Source organism: Vombatus ursinus, unplaced genomic scaffold (assembly GCF_900497805.2).
Source record: "Vombatus ursinus unplaced genomic scaffold, bare-nosed wombat genome assembly UNPS02014847.1, whole genome shotgun sequence".
In the NCBI taxonomy this organism is placed as follows: domain Eukaryota; kingdom Metazoa; phylum Chordata; class Mammalia; order Diprotodontia; family Vombatidae; genus Vombatus; species Vombatus ursinus.
In genome coordinates, this window is record NW_020954625.1 from 18169622 (window position 1) to 18189513 (window position 19892).

Here is a 19892-nt window from a genome sequence, read left to right on the forward strand (position 1 = left end):
TAGAAGGAATATGCATCCAGGGGTAGGGAACTTGCAGACTCAAGGCCATATGTAGCTTTCTAGGTCCTTGGGTGTGGCCTTTGACTGAGTCCAAGTTTTACAGAACAAATCATTTTATTAAGGGGATTTGTTGTGAGAAGTTTAGGTTTAGTCAAAGGACTGTACTAGAGGACCTAGAGGTCCACATGTCACCTCCAGATTTCCGGTTCCCCAGCCCTGGGATGACACAGGTATACGGTAAGTTTGAGGGAAAGACATAAAAAAATAATTTAAGGATGAGAAAGAGGAATACAAAAGATACAGAAGGAAGGGAGAGATAGAATGGGGCAATTTATCTCACATGAAGAGGTGAGAAAATCCTTTTACAGTGGAGAGGAAGATGGGAGGGTGTGAAATGGGCATCACTTGAACCTTACTTGAATCTGTCAGTAGTGGATTAGAAAGGGAATAATATACATAATCAGTTGAATATAGAAATCTATCTTACTGAAAAGGGAAGTAGGAGGGGAGGAGATTAAGTAAAGGTGGTGGTGGGGAACTGACATAAGGGAGGGCAGATCAAGTAAAGTTGTAGACAGAAGCAAAACACTTGTAAGGTGGAAAGGGTGAAAGGGGAAAGAGAGAGAAAATGGACAAACAGGAGGAAAAATAGGATGGAGGGAAATGCACAGGTAATAATCATAACTGTGAATGTGAAGGGGATGAACTCTCCCATACAACAGAAGTGGATACCAGAGTAGATCCAAAACCAGAATCCTACAACATGTTGTTTAGATGAAACACACTTAAAGCAGAGAGACACACACAGAGTAAAGGTAAGGGGCTGGAACAGCATTTATTATGCTTCAGTTGAATTAAAAAAAAAACAGGGGTAGCAATCCTGATCTTAGACAAAGAAAAAGCAAAAAAAATAAAAGTAGACCTAATTAAGAGATAAGGAAGGAAATTACATCTTGCTAAAAGGCATCATAGACAACAATAGAAAAGAGCAAGGAATAGCCTACCTATCAGATCTATGAGGAGGGGCAGCATTCATGACCAAACAAGACATAGAGAGCATTATGAAATGTAGAATTAATCATTTTGATTGTATTAAATTGAAAAACTTTTGTACAAACAAAACCAATGCAACCATAATTAAAAGTAAAGCAGAAAGCTGGAAAACAATCTTTAGAGCAAGTGTCTCTGATAAAGGCCTCATTTCTCAAATATATAGAGTACTGAATCAAATTTATGAGAATACACGATATTCCCCAATTGATTAATGGTCAAAGGATATGAACTGGCAGTTTTCAGATAAAGAAATCAAAGATATCTATAAGCATATGCAGAAGTGTTCTAAATAATGTTAGATTAGAGAATTGCAAATTAAAAAAAAAACTCTGAAATACCACCTCACACCAATCAGATTAGCTAATATGACAAGAAAGGAAAATGATAAATGTTGGAGAGGATGTGGGAAAATTGGGACACTGATGCATTGAAGATAGAGGTGTGAACTGATACAACCACTCTGGAGAGCAATTTGGAACTATACCCAAAGGGCATCCAAACTTGTGCACACCCTTTGATCCAGCTATACCACTACTAGGTCTGTATCTCAAAGAGATCATAACAAAGGGGAAATGACTTACATGAGCGAAAGTATTTATAGGAGCCCTTTTTGTGGTGGCAAAATGTTGAAAATTAAGAAAGAGAATGCCCATCAATTGGTGAATAGCTGAACAAGTCATGGTATGTGAATGTAATGGAATACTTTTGCACAATAAGAAATGACGAACAGGCAAATTGCAGAAAAACCTGGAAAGAGTTGTACAAACTGAAGCAAAGTGAAATGAACATAACAGGAAAACATTGTACATAGTATCAGCAACATTTTGTGATGATCAACTATGAATTACTCAGCTCTTCTCAGTAACAACACAATCGAAGACAAGTACAAAGGATTCAAGAAGGAAAAAATACTAGTCATTTCCAGATAAAGAACTGATGGACTCAGAATGCACACCAAAGAATATTTTTTCCACTTAATTTATTCTTTCTCATTGTTTTACTTTATTTTGATCTGTTTCTTCTATCACAACTGTGATGAATGTGAAAATATATTTTACTTGATAGCACATGTATAAACTATATCAAACTGCCTACCATTTTCAGAAGAAGGGAGGGGAAAGAAGGAGGAAGAAAAATTAGGAACTCAGAATTTTGTAAAAATGAATTCTAAAAAAATTCTTGATATGTAATTGGGGAAAAATAAAATACTATTTAAATTAAAATGAAATTTGTAAGCAGTGGGTGCAGGGCCAGAGCAATGATTTTAGGGTCAAGCAACAAAGATGAATTCTTGCATTGTAGGCCTATATCTGGGCTACAAGGAATATAGAGATGCTAATTAAATGCGATAAAGTAAAACAATCAAATTGATTTACATAAATTGGCCCTTTCAGTGTTTTATATCTCAAACAATATCTTAATATACAGCAGGTCATCCCTTTGCCCAGTTACTTGTTTTACAAGATTTGGTGTTGAACTCAGATTTTAATTGAATTGAATGTCATGGAAATCAGATCCAGTCTTTAATAGGTTTTAAATAAGGAAGGTTACTAGGCTAGTGAAGTATGCTAATCTCCATTTCTAGAGAATGAAGTTTGACTAAATGCTTACTCCTTGGTTTAACAAATTTTCCCATCTTGTGAAGAGTGCTGGACTTGATATTCAGGGAAACTTATGTTCAAAATTCACTATCTGCTATCTGAGTGATGCTGGGCAAGTCTCCTAACCCCTTTGAAACTCATAAATTGGAATGAACGTTGGACTTGGAGCTTGAGGTGCTTGGTTGAATTCACTTTTGGGGGGGATCTGGTTCATGACTTTCTGGTCTTGGTTTTCACTTGTAAAATCACTAAGGTTACTTAAATGAATTTTATATTCCTTCCAGCTCTGACCCTTGGTTTCATTCATGGCACAACCAGAAATTAGGAGGTGGAAGGCCCTTAGTCAACATTTATTCCAACTCTCCCACATAATTTTACTTTCTTTCTCTTTTCCTTCCTTCCTTCCTTCCTTCTTTTTCTTTCTTTCTTTCTTTCTTCCTCTTTCTTTCTTTCTCATTCATTCTTTCTTTCTCTATATATCTTATCTACTGAGGATATAACCAAAGTATAGAGAAGGGTAGTAAGTTGTACCAGATCAAAATGCTTGTTACTTTCAACCTAGGGCTAGTACCCAGGTTTCTGAACTTTCAGTACAGTATTCTTTATATTGTACCTAAGTGTAAGTTATTTATTCTCAAGAATTGTCATTTCTGGAACTACTGCAATTCCTGAGCTTCATCATCTTGACAGATGAATGCCTTCCTTGGCCCATTATATAAAAAGTTCAAGACATCCTTCACCTTATGACTGTGCCATTCCCCTTAACACCATAAATATATGTTCCTCACTCTGCTCCTCCAACCTACTCAGCTCTCACCTTCATCTACCAACCTTTTCAGTTCTCAAACCAGTAATCTATGATTACTCTAATTGCTACTGGAAAACACGAGCTGCTCCACATTTTCATGGCTCCGCACCTTTTGCAGGAACTCTGTAATCCAGTCTACTCTTTGTTCACTATGAATCCCCTATTAGAATATAGTCTCTTCTATGTCAGGCACTGTCACTGCTTTTACATCTGGAACCCTTTTTGTTTAGCAGAGTGCTTGATAAATAAGTACTTCATGAATTTAAATTACTCATTCATGATTTAATTCACTTCTCAACAGATGTTAATTGTTGTTATTGTTGTTCATTCATTCAGTCTGACTCTTCATGACCCCATGGACCATAGCATGCCAGTCCCTTTGATCCTGCACTATCTCTCAAAGACGGTCCAAGTTCATGTTCGTGGTTTCCATGATATCTTTCCATCTCATCCCCTACAGTCCCTTTTTCCTTTTGACTTTAATCTCTCCCAACATCAGGATCTTTTCCAGTGAGTCATTATGTGGCATCAGAAGCCTTAGCTTCAACATTTGTCGTTCTGGTGAATACTGTGAATTAATTTCTTTAAGTATTAACTGATTTGATCTTGCTGTCCAAGGGACTATCAAAAATATTCTCTAAGACCATGATTCAAAGATGTTGACTGAACATCACTCAGCTTTCCTTATAGTCCAGTTCTCAGAGCCATATATTGGTAATGGAAAAATCATAGCTTTGAGTATACAGAACTTTGACAGCAAGGTGATATCTCTGCTTTTTAGTATGCTGTCCAGATTTGTCATTGCTTTCCTCCCCAGGAGAAAGCTTTTTTTTTTTTTAATTTCATGGCTGTAGTCGCTGTCTGCAGTGATCTTTGAACCCAAGAATATAAAATCTGACACTGTTTCCATTTCTTTTCCCTCTATCTGATAGGAAGTGATGGGACCAGTTGCCAAGAAGAGGCTTCTTAATTCCTCTTCACTTTCTGCCATCAGAATAAATGTTACTAAATAATTAATAATCACAAAAAATTATCAGTATAATTAGTGATAACATACCGCATTAAGGTTTGCAAAGCACATTATATAGTTTAACTTTTTTGAGCTCCATAACAATCCTACAAAGTAGTGGTTATTTCCCCCATTTTAGATATGAAGAAACTGAGGCTGGGAAAGGTGAAATATTTTACTCTGATCACACCAACTCCAAGCTCAACATTCTGTCCCTTGTTATAGCAAAGCATTTATTATATGAAAGACATTTTGTTAAGGAATGGGGAAAAATAACCCTTGAGCAGAATTTGCCTTAGAATAACTTACATTCTACTTGATTATATATCTATGTTGCTCAGTAAATGCAGTGCATTTGGGAAGTATTTGCATAGCTAAAATTAGGTTAATTTCTATAAAGCAGAGGTCCTTAACATTGTGTTTGTGTGTGTATGTGTGTGTGTATGTGTGCATGCTATGCACTTCTTTGGCAGTCTGGAATGGTATCCAGGTGGCACAATAGATATTGCACTGAAAGTCTGCCTAGATGACAGTTCAAATCATACTCCAGAAAATAACTGTCTGTGATCCTCTGCAAGGCCCTCAACATCTCTAGGTCTTGGTTCCCTCATTTGTAAAGTGAGAATTTTAATACAACCTACTTCCCAGGATTGGCATTAGGATAAAGGACTTTGTAAACCTTACAGTTTTATATGAATGTTATTATTGTCATTGTGATTAATATTATTATTAATGAACATGTAAGTTCACAGACTCTAGATAAATAACATTCTGTAAAGCATTTAAAGACTTTTGTGAACTTGAAAGCCTACATGTCTACTCTGTTGTAATTCTAGTTTAAAATCTAAAGACTCTAAAGCAAAACAATGAGAGACTCTATTGCCTTTTTCACATTTGCCCTCTCATCAGTTGACCACAACTGTAGATGACCTTGTGTGACCTCAATGCCATCAATCTTATTCCTGAACTGTGAGCAGAATGATATCCCACCATGCTATCCCACCATGCATTATAATTTATCCAGAAAATTCTATTAGAACTTTCAATTATTTAATTAGCCTGTGGTGTTACAAAGCCAATCTTTAAGCAGAAAAGAAAACTGTGGAGGGCAGAAAGTATCAGCTTGGAAGGGGCATTCAAGAACCCTTGCTATAAAATATGTCCACACACACACACACACACACACACACACACACACACACACACAAATCTGAGCAGTTGGGAGTAAAATAAGAATTCAGTATGAAATTCAGACACATGATATTATCACATTTTTTAAAAACTGATTTCACTGAATGGAATGGTACCAGTCTTGTTGGAGTGGTAAATGATGCCCTGAGGTCCTGGGTGAGTGACTGTACTTCTGGAAATATCTCCTTTTATTTAGAGAACAGGGTGGTGGAATTGGATAGACATTACAGAATGCCAGTTTTTTGTTGTTGCTTAGTTTCATTTTTTTGGTGTTGGTTTGTCTGTTTGGTTTTGGAACTGAGAACCTTAAAAATGACCTAGGTCCAAACCCTTATTTTATATGGAGGAAAATAAGGCAATGAACATGACTTATTGAAATTCACACAATACATGAGGGATTCTAGATTAAATGTAAAACTCAAAGGCAAGTCTCATGACCCCTTGTCCAGATTTCTTTTCATTACCTCACTTCTGGGAAAAATGACCAATATTTCTAGATTATTACAGAATATATGATTATCTGTTTACTTGCTTTAAGAGGAGAGGGAATCATGCAGATATTTAAAAAAAGAGAAAAGAAGATTAGATTTCTTCTGCCACAGAGGGAAGACCTAGGAACAATGGATGGGAACTGTGTAGAGGTTGATTTAGATTTGCTAGAAAGAAGTCATTCTCAAAAATTAAAAGTCTTGAAAAGGTAAAAGAAATGATTTGGAAGTCAGTGGGTTCTGTCTCACTGAAGGGAAGTAAATAAGGTGAGATATGGCCTTTCATTTAAGACTTAAGGATTTTAAAACTGACATTATATGGGGAGAGAATAGACCTCTTAAGTCCCCTCAGAATCTGAAACCTGAATTTAGAGAAGTAGAGAATTGGATATCATTGCTGATTCTAAATTTGGTTTTCTTTACATAGACTCAGAAGTCAGAAAAACAAAACAAAACAAAACAAAAAAAACAGAAAACAAAAAAACTGGCTTCCTCAAGCTCTACCACTAACTACCTGGGTGACCATGGGTAAGTAACTCTACACATCAAAGAGTTATTTTCCTCACCTGTGAAAAATAAGTAGATTGGAGGAGCTGAACTCGAAAGTTCAAAATAGACATGATTCTATATGGATGGATTTGAGACCTACTAGAAACTCCCCGACATAAAAACAAAACAAAACAAAACCTCTGATCTGAGGCAAATGGAAAGTGTTTTTTGTTTTGTTTTGTTTTCTGTTTTTAATACAAATGAAATAACACGATACAGTGAATAAAGGCCCAGCTTCAGTGTTCAGGGAGACCCACATTTCTGTCTTGTTTCTGAAATACATAAACACATGTATTGTGTGATCATAGGCTAATCATCGGACCTCTTAGTGACGCAAACAACTTTCAAAGAATATGGTAATAGAGACGACACCAAGCTGCTTTAAGCGGTGGACGTTTTCACCCCAAGTGTTCTCTATACCAATTAAATGCTATGTAGATGCTATGTAAATGCTTCTCTCTCATAGAAATTCTCCTGGAAGTCTTAACATGTTAAAAAATTAGCACCTGTTTACTCCTCAGCATGAATGAGTTTATCAGATCCTTTCTGAGAATCAAACTTGACAAGGAGGTAGGAGGCACAAATATGAAAGTGTTGGATATATGAAAGGGATATGGAGAAAATATGATGCATAGGGTCAAATATGGTTGACAGCAGGGCTTAAGTCATTGAAGGCCAGTTTCCCCATGCATCCCAACAGTTTGTAGACATTTATATTCCAAGTATTCTGGAACTATGCCAAATTTGGAACTATGCCAAAAGTGCCAAAAACTTTGTCTGCCTTTTGTATACCCTTTGACCCATCAATACTGCTACTAGGCCTATACTCCAGGGAGGTCAACAAAAAAGGAACAGGAATCACATGTACGAAAATATTTCCAGCAGATTATTTTGTGATGGCAAAGAACCTGAGACTGAATGGATCCTCATCAAGTGAGGAATGGTTGAGCAAGTTATTATATATTCATGTCATCAAATAGTGTAGTGCTTTAAGGAGTGATGAAGGGGATGTTTCTGAAAACTGGCGAAGACTTACATGAGCTGATACAAAGTGAAACAAGTAGAAGCAGGCAAATAATCTGCACAGTAGCAGCAATGCTATAAAAAATAATCAACTATGAAAGACTTAGTAATTGATCAGTAGACTGACCCATGACAATCCAAAGTATTCATGATATAAACTGCCATCCACCTCCAGGTAGACAATTGATGGACTCAGACAGTAGATTAAAACTTTTTCCCCTCTTTATTTTGCTTGTGTTTTTTTTTTTAACATGGTTAATGTGGAAATGTTTTGCATGATTTTATATGTATAATGAATATTGTATTTCTTGCTTTCTCTATGGGTGGGGGAAGAATTGGAGGGAGGGAGAGAATTTGGAACTGAAAATAAAGGCAAAATTTAAAAATACATTTACAGTTATCCCTTCTACATTGCAGGGGTTAGGGGCATAGCACTCCTACAATATGGGAAATCCTCATAACATTTTCTGGCCTTTCCTTCATACCAAAGAAGGTCTGATTTTTTGGTTTTGTTTTGTTTTGTGTGTTGTTTACAGTACCTTATTATGAAATCTGGGTTAAATATTTAGCCATAGGCTTTGTGACATCTGATGGACTTTACCTGTCATCTATGACTCTGGCAAAATCCCCCCAAATTCCCGTTTAATTCCTTATGCTGACCCATGATATATTGAAATAGTGTTGGGGAAAGTCATGATGTAGAAGAGAAAACTGTATTTGGCGGCTGCCCTTGGGGGCAGCCACAGAGTCTTTAGCTTGGACTCTGACAGACATCAAGTGGCAGCAAGATAAATGTTGAGACGAGAAGCTAACCCCTGCATTTTGGGTCCCAAGTGGAAGTGATCAGGAAGGACCACTGTAGTACCATGATCTGTATGGGGAGGGGTCACACAATTTGCCCCAGGCAAGTGGGTAGATGTGATCCTTGATGAATTCAAGAGCAAGAATAATGAAACTGTTCAAAGAAGGAAGTACTTCACAAATGAGGAGGAGCATGGAATCTTTGCTTCCAATCACAGATCCAGGTGTTTGCAGCTGGCACAGATACCACATTCCTAATGACGCCAGACTCCTCAGTCTCAAAAATGCTCAAGAGAGTCAGCTGGCCCAGCTGTTAATGCCAGCAAACTGCCTGCCTGTCCTACCAACTCAAGGATATCAAGAACTGTTGGCCCAACACTCCCCTCAGGTTCAGCTTCTGCCTCAACCTCCACTGGGGACATGAGCATCAGTTTTTTTTTTTTTTTACTAACTTGAACTGATGTAAAAGGAAGTAAATAAAGGCAAGAAAACCATATCCACAATGATTACAATAATACATATAAAAAGAACCACCACAAAACAATTAAAAATTGTTCAAAGAATTCAGTGCCCAGCTCACAGGCTTCCTCTTCTCCTCCTTCCCTTGTATGAAGGGACTTAAACATACATATTTGTACTATCTTAAACATCCTAAACTCACAGTTCTTCAACTTACTCATTTCATCTAAGTTACTTCTGTACCCTACCTCAGCTATACCTAAGAGTGTCATGCTATTGATCTTGCTATCACCCACAAGTATATCATTTCTATGTTCATGAATTCTGGAATTCTCTTATCTTATAAAAATCTATTGTCATTCCACCTTTCCCTCTGCATTGCCACTTAAATCCTGTTCTTTTTCCTTACTCTGACCCCCAATCCTTAAACCTCTTAGTTGAATTCCAGGCCATCATCCTTGAACTAGCCACATTCTCCATTCTGACCACTTGGTGAACTAGTTCAACTCTACACTGTGCTCTTGAGTCCCTTGCCCCCTATCTTATCACTGATTTTACCTTTTTAAGTCTCAGCCTTGGATAACTTACTCCATCCACTATCTTTGCACCTATATGCATGCCGTTGAATGAAGCCAAGGAAAATCATGAAACCGTGTTGACTAGGTTTACTATAAACTCATATTTTATGACCTCAATTGGGCCTTTACTGCTGCAAGACAACCCTTTTTTTAAATTTTTTTCTTTATTTTTAGTTTTCAACATTTACTTCCACAAGATTGTGAATTCCAAATTTTCACCCCATCTCACCCCTCCCCCCATCCCAAGATGGCATGCATTCTGAATACCCCATCCCCTAGTTTGCTTTCCCTGCTATCTCTCCCCCCCTTCCCCTTCTATTTTCCTATAGGGCAGGATAGATTTCTGTACCCCATTTCCTGTATTTCTTATTTCCCAGCTGCATGTGAAAACATTTTCTTAAACATGTGGTTTTTTAAACTTTGGGTTCCAAATTTACTCCCTTCCTCCTTTGCCACCCATCCTCATTGAAAAGGAAAGCAACTTCATATAGGCTTTACTTGTGCAGTTATGCAAAACACTTCCACAGTAAACATGCTGTGAAAAACTAACTCTATTTCTCTTAATCCTATCCCACCACCCCCCATTTATTCTGTTCTTTCTTTTGACCCTGTCCCTCCTCAGAATTATTTGCTTCTGATTACCCCCTTTCCCAAACTGCTCTCCTCTCTATCATCCCCCTACTCTTTTGTCCCTTTCCCCTCCTATTTTCCTGTAGGGTAAGACAGATTTCCATACCCAACTGAGTGTGTATGTTATACCCTCCTTAAGTCAAATCCTATGAGAACAAGATTCACTCATTTCCTCTCACTTTCCCCCGGATCCCCTCCACTGTAAGAGCCTTTTCTTTTCTGTTTTTTTTGGTGAGATAATTTACCCCATTCTACTTTTCCCTTTCTCCTTCTCCTAGTATAATCCTCTCTCACCCCTTAATTTTATTCTCCAGATATGACCTCTTCATCTTCAACTCACCCTGTGCCCTATATCTATCTATCTATCCATCCATCTATCTATCTATCTATCTATCTATCTATCTATCTATCTATCTATCTATATATATGTACATACATAAAATTTTTTCCCTCCAACTACCCTAATACTGACAAAGGTCTCATGAGTTACAAATATCATCTTTCTACACAGGAATATAAACAGTTCAACCTTAATAAGTCTCTTATGATTTCACTTTCCTGTTTACCTCTTCATTTTCTACTTGAGTCTTGTATTGGAAAGTCAAATTTTCTCTTCATCTCTGGTGTTTGCATCAGGAATGCTCGAAAGTCCTCTATTTCACTGAATGACCATTTTTTCCCCAGAGGAATTATACTCAGTTTTGCTAGGTATGTGATTCTTGGTTGTAATCCTATCTCCTTTGCCCTCTGGAATATTATATGCCATTCCCTGTGGTCCCTTAATGTAGAAGCAGCTAAATCTTGTGTTATCCTGATTGTGTTTCCACAATACTTGAATTATTTCTTTCTGCCTGCTTGTAATATTTTCTCTTTGACTTGGGAACTCTGGAATTTGTCCACAATATTCCTAGGAGTTTTCCTTGGGGGATCTCTTTCAGGAGGAGATTGGTGGATTCTTTCAATTTCTATTTTGCCCTCTGGTTCTAAAATATCAGGGCAGTTTTCCTTGATAATTTCTTGAAAGATGATGTCTAGGCTCTTTTTTTGATCACGGCTTTCAGATAGCCCAATAATTTTTAAATTCTCTCTCTTGGATCTATTTTCCAGGTCAGTTGTTTTTCCAATGAGATATTTCACATTGTTTTCTAATTTTTCATTCTTTTGGATTTGTTTTACACTGTCTTGATTTCTCATAAAGTCACTAACTTCCGATTGCTCTATTCTAATTTTTAGGGAAGTATTTTCTTCAGTAATCTTTTGTACTTTCTTTTCCATTTGTCCAATTTTGCTTTTTAGGGCATTCTTTTTTTTATCGGCTTTTTGGACCTCTTTTGCCATTTGGGTTAGGCTATTTTTTAAGGTGTTATTTTCTTCAGTATTTTTTTGGATCTCCTTTAGCAAGCTGTTAACTTGCTTTTCATGATTTTCTTGAATCACTCTCATTTCTCTTCCCAGTTTTTCCTCTACTTCTCTTGCTTGCTTCTCAAAATCCCTCTTGAGCTCTTCCAAGACCTGGGACTGATTCATATTTTTCTTGGAAGTTTTGGATGTAGGAGCTTTGACTTTATTTTCTTCTTCTGGTTGTACGTTTTGATCTTCTTTGTCACCAAAGTAAGATAATATAGTGTGACTCTTTTTGCAACCAATTACTTGAGTTTTAAACTCTTTGTTAAGGTAAGAGTCTGCTTCCAATGTGGAGAATGCACTGTCCCAAGATTTGGCGGTTTGTGAAGCTGTTTTCAGAGATACTTCTAGGGACCTGAAAAATGTCAGTTCTTCCAAGGTGCTATGATAAGGGGCAAGGTGTTTCCTCTCCACAGCCACAACAAACTCCATCACGCCTGCGCTCCTCCTCGCCCCAGAACCACCCCTCAGAACTGTGACCCAGATCCAAGCATGGGTAAAGCAAGAGATTCCTGCCTCAGCCCTGACATAGAGATCCTTGCAATCGCCCTCTGATCAGCCACTCGATTCCCCCTCCATCTGTGGGCCAGAAGTTCAGAAGGCAGCCACTGCCCTCGGGGCAGCTGAGATCTAGTTTCTTCTCTCACCGCAGTAACAGACTTTTCCCACTGACCTTCCAAGTTGTCTTTGGCGTTTCTGGGTTGAGAAGTCTGGAAACTGCCACAGCTTCCCATGATTCAGTCCCCCGAGGCCTCCTCCAGGGTCACTGCAGCCTGTGTGCCCACACCAAACTGAGCTCCTCTCCCTGCCCGGTACGATATACCTTTCTGATCAGCCGTTGTCTTGGGACAGAAATTTGTTTTACTCTGTTTTTTGTGGGTTCTGCTACTTTAGAATTTGTTTAGAACCATTTTTTGTAGGTATTTGGAAGGGTTTGGGGGAGAGCTCTAGCAAGTCACTGCTTTCCCTCTGCCATCTTGGCTCTGCCTCCCAGAGATGAGCATCAGTAACCCCAGCACCCAAGCACAGACTCCCTTGGCAGCCCCCATTATCTCCATACATTCACTCACTTCCCCCAAGGCAGCTCTTCCATTGTCTTCTCAGGTCAAGAAAGAGGAAGGACAGGGGGTTCAGGTGCCTGACCTGGAGGAAGAGCTTGACACACTGAGGCTAAAATGTGCAGAGGACAAAGCTGAGCTAAAAGGACCCAAGAAGCACAAGATGGAGCTGAAGGAAGTGCAAGAACGGAAGAGCAGGATACAGGAGGTGCAGGTGTAATGGCAGTGGAAGCTCAAGGCATCTTGCAATAACCAAATGATGCCTTGGAGGCAAGAGAATGCCATATGGAGGAGATAGCTGATATGGCAGATGCTATGGAAATGCCCACTTAACAAGGATTGGCTGAGGGGCAGGCAGAGTCCTTGCAGTGGGCCATGGAGGCTCTGAAGAAATGTGTGGGTGAGCTCACAACTGATCTCGGGATCCTCAAGGTCAAAATTACAGAGAAGGGCTCAAATGAAACTGCATCCGGTCAACTGCACAAGCAGGTAGAGGGGCAGAATGCCCATCTGAAGGATGCTTGGTGAGATGGCGAGACCTCTTGTCCTCAGAAAAGTGGGAGCATATTGAACTTCAGAAGCTCATGGAGAAGAAGAATGTAAAGCTGGAGGAAATGAGGCATCCCCAGAACCACTATCAGGAAGAGCTGGATCAGGCTGAGTGTACCATTGATGAGATCAAGAAGCAGGTGAATCCGAGCCTGGGAGAAGAAGAGATGGGATAGACAAGAACCTGAGCCTGGAGGAGAAAGTTTGGAAGTTGCAGGAGACTGGAAGACCTTGAATTTATGAATGAGATAAATAATGAGCTGCAAGAGAAAGCCCAGGAGGCAGAACTTAAGCTTCAGGAACAGCTGGTCATGGTACATTCCCAAGTGAGAGAGGCCCAGAAGCTTGGAGAGCCCTCTCAGGAGATGGTCGCTGACTAATAGACTATAAAGGAATACTGAAAGCTGACTGCCCATCTGGAGGATGTGGATCCAGAGATGAGAAGTCATCAGGAGGCCTTGGTAGGGCGGCAGTGGCAGTCACCCCCTGAGACCTTTGACGTCAAGATTAAGTTTGCTGAGACCAGAGACCACACCAAGACTGTTGATATGACACTGAGGCAAATGGAGTGGCCCAGGTCAATTGGTACTTGCTTATGGCCTTCATGCCTGGCAACTTCTTCAGGCCTTGTAGGGTTCTTGACTGTGTCCTTGCTCTGCTGCTCGCCCACCACCTGGTTTATAAGGCAAAGCTAACAAGAAAGCAGGCACAGGAGAGATTTGATTTGAGTGAAAGCTGTGCAGGGTGACCAGGATTTCAAGGGCCCTCCAGGAGGCAGCTCAGTCTTATTACTTACTTGGTATACTCACTGAACCTCCTGCAGGCCACACTTCATTAATATGAGCATGTCATGGCTCAGCGTAGTGTGGATGTCCACAAGAAGGTTGTCAGTCTCTATCCTGAGATGAATGCCCATAATTATGAACTTCCTCATTGAGTTGTTATGTAAAGATAAAGGAGATGAGATGGTCAACATAGAGTCCCTCACCAAGGCCACCAAACACGAGCAGTACTTGTGTAGCGCCCATTGTACTGAGTAGCCTGAGGACTGTGTTATGCAGGTGGCTGAAACCCAGAGTGCACTGGATTGCGTGTCCAAAGAGGTGGGAAGGTTTCATGCCTTTCTACAGTGTGGGTAGTGGCCTTAGACTTGTACCTCCAGCTCTGGGACCTGGAAATATCCTGTAGTTACATCTGGCAGTTTGATAAGAAGATCTGAAGATGGATGCCAGGGACAGATACTCTTGAAATCCCTGTTGCTCTTGCTTCAGGGGCTCAGGTGTCTGATACTTCAAGACTGTCAAAAACATCTGACCTGGTTGGGGGCTGGGTGTGCCATAGGAGGTAGCTGCTACTGCTGCACAACTCATTGCCTACCTGGCTGAGAATGAGGGTCTGGCCTCGAGCATTCTGGCAGAGTTAGCCTTCAAGGCAGATCTATGGGTCTCCATCTAGCAGCCCCTGTGAGTGCCTTCAACCTTCATCCAGCATACCCATTGCTACCTGGCCACAGCCATGTAGGAGGAAGAAAATGATTTAGAGAGGCGCCCAAGGATTCCCCCTATTGAACTTCAGGCTGCAGCCCTTCCTGTGGAGATCACTGATGCTGAGGGGCTGGGGCTGAAGCCAGGGGAGTGGGACCCTCCCTGAGAAATAGAAGAAATCACTAAAGATCAAGGTGGAAGAGTGAGTGAGGCCACTGTGTGTCAGAACCTTATGGAGAAGAAGCTGGACAGCGCACTCAAGGACACATATGAAAGAATCCAAAAAGTACAGTCAACTAGAGGAAACTCAGACCCTGCTGCAGAAGAGTTTGGGAAGATGATGGATGCCCTTCAGGCAGACACTGACCAGTTGGAGGCTGAGAATCTGGGACTGAGCGGCCAGTTCTAAAGGACTACTGATGAGCTGAGGGGGAGCGCCCTCCTTGGGCATCACTGGTGAAGCACAGCACTGCACAGCAGGTCTAGGTAATGTCTCTGGCCCCGGGCCAGTGAAGGACTTCTCACTGCTGCTCTAGCAAATTTTAGTCATGAGACTGCACGTCTCCCAGCTCTAGCATGAGAATAGCACTCTCAATGGAGCCCAGATGAAGGCAATGCTGACAGCTTTGCTTCCTCTGCATGTAGCCAAGCTGGCATGCACGGCATGGGAGGGCCTGGAGAGCAAACTAGCAGCTGGAGCTTTGGACCAGAAAACTAGCCAGCTGCTGGGCACACTTCATCAGTTCAGCACATGCACACATGTGAGAGACATCACAAGGTCTAGCCCAGGGGCGAAGAGCCAGCTCTGATCCCTGAGTGACACCATCAACAAACTGCAGGATGAGATCATGAAGGAGACTGCCTATCAGTGCCTAGGAGCCACTGTCCCCACTGATTTTACCACTTTCCCTTATCAACCTTCCTTAGGTCCAAGGAAGGGAATGAGAGGATACTGTATCTGTACACAAGGCAACCTTCCCCTGCTCAGGTAGGCTTGGGCAGCAGCTCTGGCTAGTGTTGACCCATGAACGCAAGCTCCATGGCCACCTCGTCTCCTAGCTTGATCTGCCTCATTCTATTCCTTTCATGTTCCCCTGACACCTACACCTGAGGGTTCTGCCTGGTGCTGCCTCATTTAAACCTCCCATAGACCACTCCCAGATAAGAATATCACTACTTGTGTGAAGCCATTATGCTAACCCTCTCCCACTTCCTACTTTGGCTTCTGCAGCCCCTGGCCTTAGCTGCTACCTCCTTCAGGGTTGCGGAGGGAGGATATGGTTGGCCTGGCCCAAGGGAAATGTAGTCTGTCCCAGAATTGGAAATCATTTCCTCCCTCAATAAAGCAGCTTTTTTTCCCTAAAAAGAATGTATTTATTGAGCATTTGCTACATGTAAGACTGTGCATTGTTCAGGTTTATGAAATGGGGGAAAGAAAAAAATATATAGTTCTTGCCCTCATGTAAGTTGTTAACATGAGTAATGACTGAAGTTATTGTCTAGGTTCAAAGCACAAATCCAAAAGTAACTAGCTGTGTGTCCATGGACAAATTACTTAACCTCTCTGAGCTTTGATTTACTCATCCTAAAAGTGCTGAGATGAGATTATCTACTGTGGTTACCTCAATGGTTATTGAGTTCTTTGCCTTAAATGATATGTAGTTATTTGTACCCCTTTAAATCTATATAAATATCAGTAGTGGTAAGAATACTAAAGAGATAAGTTATTTGATTTTTTGCAGTAATTCCTGATCACATTCTCTAAAGAATTTTAAAAATGAATCTCAAGTAAAGGGGAATGAAGAGTGAATGGTGAGTTTGGGCAGGTACAATGAAGAATGGAAGTAAAAATGTCATCAGGGAAATGTGTCACAGGAAGAAAAAAAGGCTGCTTACATGGTCAGGTTGAAGAATAATGGTTAAACAGCCTCAAGGCTTTGACACCCTAGGTTGTCAGCAGAAAGTGGGCAAGGACTCTAGTATCTTGGGATATGCCTATGGGAGGATGTGAACTAGAATCACAAAGGTTGAGTAGGCATGGTTGGGTTGCCATCTTTATCACTGAAGAAAAGTTCTTCTTCCATGAGATTCCCATAACCACTGAAGCATTCGAGTACTGATCACATTACTACCACCATTCCTACTATTAAGCTGGGTTGACAAATTCATTTTTACTCTACCCTCTATTAAAAAAAAAGGACAAATGCAAGTCTGTGGAGATATTCTATGGAAGTCAGGGCAGTAGAATGAACACACCACTGGTGGAGTAGTGAGGAAACCTGAGTTCTGGTTCAGATTTAGCTGTGTGAACATGAGGAATTAATTTCATCTTCCTCAGTCTTGTTTTACTCATTTATAAACTGAAGATGATGGGATTGGAAGCTGAAAGGAATCTGAAGTTTTCTACCTCTTCACAGTCATATGGAAATTGTTGTCCTCTCACAATTTTTTCCTTCTGTAAAACCTTTGAAGTTCTTTAGATGACATGTCATAAAAGAATATTCAAAACTAGAAAGAAGCAACATGAATTCCCATTCAAGACATAAAATTTACTTCTAGTTAATAAAAAAAAATAGACACTCACTATGTTCTAGGCACTGGGATATGTGCTGGGTACACAAATAAGTAAAAAAAGGCCCTCAGGGAGCTTGCAATCCTATGAGGGAAGACAAAACACAAAAGGAAGTTCAAAAGAGGGGGAATGCTTGAGGTTAGGCACCATGTCTTACAGAAAGGTTGTGTTTCTCCCAGGACCTGAGTTTTTAATGTTTGATTAATTGCTTTTATTAGATTGCTGCGATGAAACAATTTCCATTTCGATGCTAGGTGGCTGAAGTCCAGGCCTAAGGCTTGGCCCTGATTTCCCTGTGCAGAGAACAATCTCTCTTCAAACAATGTTATTGCTCTAAGGAAATAGATGCTTGGGGCAGCTAGGTGGGTAGAGCACCAGCCCTGGAGTCAGGAGGACCTGAGTTCAAATCCAGCCTCAGACACTAGACACAACTAGCTGTGTGACCCTGGGCAAGTCACTTAACCCCAATGCCTAGCAAAAAGAAAAAAAGAGAGAAAAAGGAAATGGATGCTTGCTTCTTTATCAGGAAGTGTGTAAAGCATACCAACAGAACTCATATTAAAACATATAGATTTGCCCTTATGGTCTTTGAGATTTTAATGTTTTCTCATGTCCTGAAATCTTCTGTAGTTCCTAATTTTAAAACTTCCTCAAAAGTGAAGTCTTCTTTAATAGGGATAGATATTTGAATTGCAGAAAACTCTGTCAAAAGTCCATGACAGTCAAATGCTAATCCTTGACATTACAGTTCAATGCAACAAGCATTTATTATGTACCTACTGCTTCCCAGGAAAATGCTAAGTCCAGAGGATGTAAATATACAAACAAAAATTCCTGACTTCAACATGCTTACAATCTCTTGACTGTCCTCACAAGTCTGTGCAGAGTAATAAATCAAGTGCTAGAATGGAAATTAGGAAGTTAGGATTCAAATTCAGACTTGGGTGTGTATTAACCTTGCAATCACAGGAAGCTATTAAACTTTTCTTATCCTCATTTGTTTAATTTCAATAATAAGGATGATAATAATACTTATGGTACCTATCTTTGACAGACCGCATGAAACACATGTAAAAACATGTGATAAAGCCATTTTCAAATTTGACAACACCGTAAATTTTAGTTAGTGATGGCAGCAGCAGCAGCAGTAACAGTAGCAGTATTTAAATAGATTTATACACTAATTCCTACCAATCTTCCTTCCAATGATGGACTTCCCAAACCCTCCATGACTATACTCCAATACTATTTTGGTTCCCATAATTAAACCACAGGGGGCCTACCTAAGATGTTGCTGCTGTTCCTCACTTGCTCTTGTTATTAGAAGGAAATGAACAAAGCAAAAAAGGCTGCCCATCAGCTAGTTTTTTCTTTAGTTTTTTTTTTTTTTTTCATTTTATCAAAGCCACTTACCAAGGCTAACACTTCTATTTGTTCTAGTGGTCGCTTTCCATCTCTCCCAAAAGATTTCCTCCTCTGCAATCTCCACTATATTATTTATTTTCAATCTCTACCTCTTCCCTCACTCATAACCTATGGCCTACATGCATGACCATGCCACCACTGTCTTGAAAAAAATATACTCACTTCATGTTCCATCCCTGCTAACTCCTACTCCATATCTTTTCTGCCCTTTGTATCTAAACTCTTCAAAAAAGGCTATTTGTAATAGAAGCCTCCACTTTCCTCTCACTCTCTTCTTAACCTCTTGTAATCTAGCTTCCAACTTTATCACTCTACCAAAATGATTCTCTCCAAATTAACTCATGATATCTTGGTGGTCAAATCTAATGGCCCATTCTTAACCCTCATTCTCTTTGACATCTCTGCAGCCTTTGATAACTGTTCATCACTCTCTCCTCCTATATATTCAATCCTCTCTAGTTTGGGGGACATCACTCTTTTCTGCTTTTCCTTCTATCTACCTGACTTCTTCTCTGTCTCTTTTTCTGAATTTTCTCCCAAATCATGCCTTCTAACTACAGGAGTCCCTCAGGGTTCTATATTAGGCCCAATTCTCTTCTTCATCACTTGGTGATCTCATTAACTCCCATGAATTTAATTAGCACCTTTATAATGATGATTCACAAACTTACCTTCCCTGTCCCAATCTTTGTTGATCTCTAATCTCATATCTCCAACTGCTTTTCAGATTTCTCAAACTAGATTCCACCAGACATACACTCAATCTGTTCAAAATAGAATGCATTGTCTTTTCACCAAGACTCTCCTCCCTTCTACCTTCTCTATTACTGTACAGGGGAAAAAAAAACAACAACAACAACATCCTTTCAGGCCCTCAGGCTCACAACCTTGAAGTCATCCTGGATTTCTCACTATCTCTCATACCCCAAATCAAATCTTTTGTAAAGTCCTCTATAAAATCTCTTAAATGCACCCTTTTCTGTCCTATAATGCAGCTACAATTCTTGTGCAAGGATGGAGTGAAACAAATTTCCAGCCTAACACAACAGAGGTTGGCAGGCAAAATATGTCACACCAGGGTGAGAGTGGAGCATGGTCCATCATAAGCAACGCTTGGGCAAGAATGAAGCAGGCTCCACCTTACCAACCCAGCAGCAGGCCTTTGGGAGAAATAAATCAGAAACCACTGTTTTCAGAGCTTTCAGTCCAC

General features: G+C 40.1%; 1 pseudogene; it reads left to right on the forward strand.

The window, feature by feature from the left end:
* Positions 1–185: 185 nt before the first annotated feature.
* On the forward strand, positions 186–15744 carry LOC114026906 (annotated as a pseudogene).
* The last annotated feature ends 4148 nt before the right edge of the window (positions 15745–19892 follow it).